Source organism: Oncorhynchus masou, unplaced genomic scaffold, assembly GCF_036934945.1.
Source record: "Oncorhynchus masou masou isolate Uvic2021 unplaced genomic scaffold, UVic_Omas_1.1 unplaced_scaffold_2750, whole genome shotgun sequence".
NCBI lineage: Eukaryota > Metazoa > Chordata > Actinopteri > Salmoniformes > Salmonidae > Oncorhynchus > Oncorhynchus masou.
Genome location: NW_027009182.1, coordinates 46060 through 52059, shown reverse-complemented (window position 1 = coordinate 52059; position 6000 = coordinate 46060). Strand labels below are relative to the sequence as shown.

The following is a 6000-nucleotide window of genomic DNA, read 5'->3' as shown; positions in this document are numbered from 1 at the left end:
TCAGGCATTATGCCTTATGTCTCAATGTATCTGTCCGATGTGTTTTCGTGTCGTACCACACTGTGTGTGTGTGTCCTGTGTCCTACCACGCTGTGTTGTGTGTGTGTATCCTGTGTCGTACCACACTGTGATTGTGTGTGTGTGTGTGTGTGTCGTACCACACTGTGTTGTGTGTGTGTATCCTGTGTCGTACCACACTGTGTGTGTGTGTATGTGTGTCCTGTGTCGTACCACACTGTGTGTGTGTGTGTGTGTGTGTCGTACCACGCTGTGTATGTGTGTGTCCTGTGTAAGTCGCTCTGGATAAGAGCGTCTGCTAAATGACTTAAATGTAAATGTTAAATGTGCCACACTGTGTGTGTGTGTGTGTGTGTGTGTCCGGTGTCGTACCACACTGTGTGTGTGTGTGTTTGTGTGTGTCGTACCACGCTGTGTGTGTGTGTGTGTGTGTGTGTGTGTGTGTGTGTGTGTGTGTGTCGTACCACGTGATGACAGTTGAACTCCTTCATGACAGAAGCTTCATTGAGGAACTCTATTCTCTCTCTCATGCTGGCAGACTCGTTCACCGTCTTAATGGCCACACAGGTCTCTGGCTCGTCCTTGACTACTCCCTTAGCAACGCCCTCGTACACCATGCCAAACGACCCCTGACCCAGCTCTCTGTTCATCGTGATCTTCTCCCTCAACACCTCCCATTCATCTGGTATATACACTGGAGGAGAGGAGAGGGTTAACAGACAACTATATCATAGAACCACACTGCCTGACCCTGACAACCTATCAGGTGACATGGTCACTACAGGTACTTCCTCTCTGTCTCTATCAGGTGATATGTCACTACAGGTACTTCCTCTCTGTCTCTATCAGGTGATATGGTCACTACAGGTACTTCCTCTCTGTCAGGTGATGTGGTCACTACAGGTACTTCCTCTCTGTCTCTATCAGGTGATATGGTCACTACAGGTACTTCCTTAATATAATAATATATCCCATTTAGCAGACGCTTTTGTCCAAAGCGACTTACAAGTCGGCTGGGGCCACTACTTTTACATATGGGTGGTCCCAGCGGGAATCGAACCCACGACGCTTGGCGTTGCAAGCGCCATGCTCTACCGACTGAGCCACACAGGACCCAGGACTTCCTCTCTGTCAGGTGATGTGGTCACTACAGGTACTTCCTCTCTGTCTCTATCAGGTGATATGTCACTACAGGTACTTCCTCTCTGTCTCTATCAGGTGATGTGGTCACTACAGGTACTTCCTCTCTGTCTCTATCAGGTGACATGGTCACTACAGGTACTTCCTCTCTGTCTCTATCAGGTGATATGGTCACTACAGGTACATCCTCTCTATCAGGTGATATGTCACTACAGGTACTTCCTCTCTGTCTCTATCAGGTGATGTGGTCACTACAGGTACTTCCTCTCTGTCTCTATCAGGTGATATGGTCACTACAGGTACTTCTTCTCTGTCTCTATCAGGTGATATGGTCACTACAGGTATTTCCTCTCTGTCTCTATCAGGTGATATGTCACTACAGGTACTTCCTCTCTGTCAGGTGATATGTCACTACAGGTACTTCCTCTCTGTCTCTATCAGGTGATATGTCACTACAGGTACTTCCTCTCTGTCAGGTGATGTGGTCACTACAGGTACTTCCTCTCTGTCTCTATCAGGTGACATGGTCACTACAGGTACTTCCTCTCTGTCTCTATCAGGTGACATGGTCACTACAGGTACTTCCTCTCTGTCTCTGTCAGGTGACATGGTCACTACAGGTACTTCCTCTCTGTCTCTATCAGGTGATATGGTCACTACAGGTACTTCCTCCTCTATCAGGTGATATGTCACTACAGGTACTTCCTCTGTCTCTATCAGGTGATGTGGTCACTACAAATGCTTCTCTCTGTCTCTATCAGGTGATGTGGTCACTACAGGTACTTCCTCTGTCTCTATCAGGTGATATGGTCACTAAGCAGGTACTTCCTCTGTCTCTATCAGGTGATATGGTCACTACAGGTACTTCCTCTGTCTCTATCAGGTGATATGTCACTACAGGTACTTCCTCTCTGTCTCTGTCAGGTGATATGGTCACTACAGGTACTTCCTCTCTGTCTCTATCAGGTGATATGGTCACTACAGGTACTTCCTCTCTGTCTCTATCAGGTGATGTGGTCACTACAGGTACTTCCTCTCTGTCTCTGTCAGGTGATATGGTCACTACAGGTACTTACTCTCTGTCTCTATCAGGTGACATGGTCACTACAGGTACTTCCTCTCTGTCTCTATCAGGTGATGTGGTCACTACAGGTACTTCCTCTCTGTCTCTATCAGGTGATGTGGTCACTACAGGTACTTACTCTCTGTCAGGTGATATGGTCACTACAGGTACTTCCTCTCTGTCAGGTGATATAGTCACTACAGGTACATCCTCTCTGTCAGGTGATGTGGTCACTACAGGTACTTCCTCTCTGTCAGGTGATATGGTCACTACAGGTACTTCCTCTCTGTCTCTATCAGGTGATGTGGTCACTACAGGTACTTCCTCTCTGTCAGGTGATATGGTCACTACAGGTACTTCCTCTCTGTCTCTATCAGGTGATATGGTCACTACAGGTACTTCCTCTCTGTCTCTATCAGGTGATATGGTCACTACAGGTACTTCCTCTCTGTCTCTATCAGGTGATATGGTCACTACAGGTACTTCCTCTCTGTCAGGTGATATGGTCACTACAGGTACTTCCTCTCTGTCTCTATCAGGTGATGTGGTCACTACAGGTACTTCCTCTCTGTCAGGTGATGTGGTCACTACAGGTACTTCCTCTCTGTCTCTATCAGGTGATGTGGTCACTACAGGTACTTACTCTCTGTCTCTATCAGGTGATGTGGTCACTACAGGTACTTCCTCTCTGTCTCTATCAGGTGATGTGGTCACTACAGGTACTTCCTCTCTGTCAGGTGATATGGTCACTACAGGTACTTCCTCTCTGTCTCTATCAGGTGATGTGGTCACTACAGGTACTTCCTCTCTGTCAGGTGATGTGGTCACTACAGGTACTTCCTCTCTGTCAGGTGATGTGGTCACTACAGGTACTTCCTCTCTGTCAGGTGATGTGGTCACTACAGGTACTTACTCTCTGCAGCGCTGAAGTATTCAGGGTTGACTGAAGCGTACAGAACTCCATTCCCCAGTCTGTCACTGTTCCTGTAGACACACACACACACACACACACACACACACACACACACACACGGTTAGCAGAGTTAAACAGCATCCCAAACGGCACCCTATTCCCCATATGCACTGCTATGTGGGGTCTGGTCTAAAGTAGTGCATTGTATAGGGAATAGGGTGCCATAGGGCTCTGGCATAGAGTAGTGCACTATATAGGGAATAGGGTGCCATAGGGCTCTGGTCTAAAGTAGTACACTATATAGGGAATAGGGTGCCAGAAGTCTCTGTTCTTAAGTAGTGCACTATATAATGACAGCTCAACTCTCACTACCTAGAGACAGCCTGTCATTTACTAAAGAACCTTCCAGATAAATGACAGCTCACCACTCACTACCTAGAGACTGCCTGTCATTTACTAAAGAACCTTCCAGATAAATGACAGCTCACCACTCACTACCTAGAGACTGCCTGTCATTTACTAAAGAACCTTCCAGATAAATGACAGCTCACCTCTCACTACCTAGAGACTGCCTGTCATTTACTAAAGAACCTTCCAGATAAATGACAGCTCACCACTCACTACCTAGAGACTGCCTGTCATTTACTAAAGAACCTTCCAGATAAATGACAGCTCACCACTCACTACCTAGAGACTGCCTGTCATTTACTAAAGAACCTTCCAGATAAATGACAGCTCACCACTCTACCTAGAGACTGCCTGTCATTTACTAAAGAACCTTGCAGATAAATGACAGCTCACCACTCACTACCTAGAGACTGCCTGTCATTTACTAAAGAACCTTCCAGATAAATGACAGCTCACCACTCCCTACCTAGAGACTGCCTGTCATTTACTAAAGAACCTTCCAGATAAATGACAGCTCACCACTCACTACCTAGAGACTGCCTGTCATTTACTAAAGAACCTTCCAGATAAATGACAGCTCACCACTCACTACCTAGAGACTGCCTGTCATTTACTAAAGAACCTTCCAGATAAATGACAGCTCACCACTCACTACCTAGAGACTGCCTGTCATTTACTAAAGAACCTTCCAGATAAATGACAGCTCACCACTCACTACCTAGAGACTGCCTGTCATTTACTAAAGAACCTTCCAGATAAATGACAGCTCACCACTCACTACCTAGAGACTGCCTGTCATTTACTAAAGAACCTTCCAGATAAATGACAGCTCACCACTCACTACCTAGAGACTGCCTGTCATTTACTAAAGAACCTTCCAGATAAATGACAGCTCACCACTCACTACCTAGAGACTGCCTGTCATTTACTAAAGAACCTTCCAGATAAATGACAGCTCACCACTCACTACCTAGAGACTGCCTGTCATTTACTAAAGAACCTTCCAGATAAATGACAGCTCACCACTCACTACCTAGAGACTGCCTGTCATTTACTAAAGAACCTTCCAGATAAATGACAGCTCACCACTCACTACCTAGAGACTGCCTGTCATTTACTAAAGAACCTTCCAGATAAATGACAGCTCACCACTCACTACCTAGAGACTGCCTGTCATTTACTAAAGAACCTTACAGATAAATGACAGCTCACCTCTCACTACCTAGAGACTGCCTGTCATTTACTAAAGAACCTTCCAGATAAATGACAGCTCACCACTCACTACCTAGAGACTGCCTGTCATTTACTAAAGAACCTTCCAGATAAATGACAGCTCACCACTCACTACCTAGAGACTGCCTGTCATTTACTAAAGAACCTTCCAGATAAATGACAGCTCACCACTCACTACCTAGAGACTGCCTGTCATTTACTAAAGAACCTTCCAGATAAATGACAGCTCACCACTCACTACCTAGAGACTGCCTGTCATTTACTAAAGAACCTTCCAGATAAATGACAGCTCACCACTCACTACCTAGAGACTGCCTGTCATTTACTAAAGAACCTTCCAGATAAATGACAGCTCACCACTCACTACCTAGAGACTGCCTGTCATTTACTAAAGAACCTTCCAGATAAATGACAGCTCACCACTCACTACCTAGAGACTGCCTGTCATTTACTAAAGAACCTTCCAGATAAATGACAGCTCACCACTCACTACCTAGAGACTGCCTGTCATTTACTAAAGAACCTTCCAGATAAATGACAGCTCACCACTCACTACCTAGAGACTGCCTGTCATTTACTAAAGAACCTTCCAGATAAATGACAGCTCACCACTCACTACCTAGAGACTGCCTGTCATTTACTAAAGAACCTTACAGATAAATGACAGCTCACCTCTCACTACCTAGAGACTGCCTGTCATTTACTAAAGAACCTTCCAGATAAATGACAGCTCACCACTCACTACCTAGAGACTGCCTGTCATTTACTAAAGAACCTTGCAGACAGACAGACAGACTCACTTCTTCCTGTTGATGATGGTGAACGTGGCTAGGAGACAGATGATCAGGACTGCTACCATGGGAACAAAGATCATGATGTAGAGAGAGTTCTCATAACCTGTTGGACAAGGAGAGACCCATTAAACACACACTGGTGTTAACTAACTAACCTGGTGGACACATTAAATACACACTGGTGAAAACTAACATGTGATAAGGTATTACATACACACTGGTGTTAACTAACTAACATGTGATAATGTATTATATACACACTGGTGTTAACTAACTAACTAACTAACTAACATGTGATAATGTATTATATACACACTGGTGTTAACTAACTAACTAACTAACAAACATGTGATAATGTATTATATACACACTGGTGTTAACTAACTAACATGTGATAATGTATTATATATACACTGGTGTTAACTAACTAA

At 44.9% G+C, this 6000-nt stretch overlaps 1 pseudogene; it reads right to left on the bottom strand.

The window, feature by feature from the left end:
* Positions 1-478: 478 nt before the first annotated feature.
* The window catches only part of LOC135533866 (insulin-like growth factor 1 receptor), a 30767-nt pseudogene continuing 25245 nt past the window's right edge, over positions 479-6000 (bottom strand).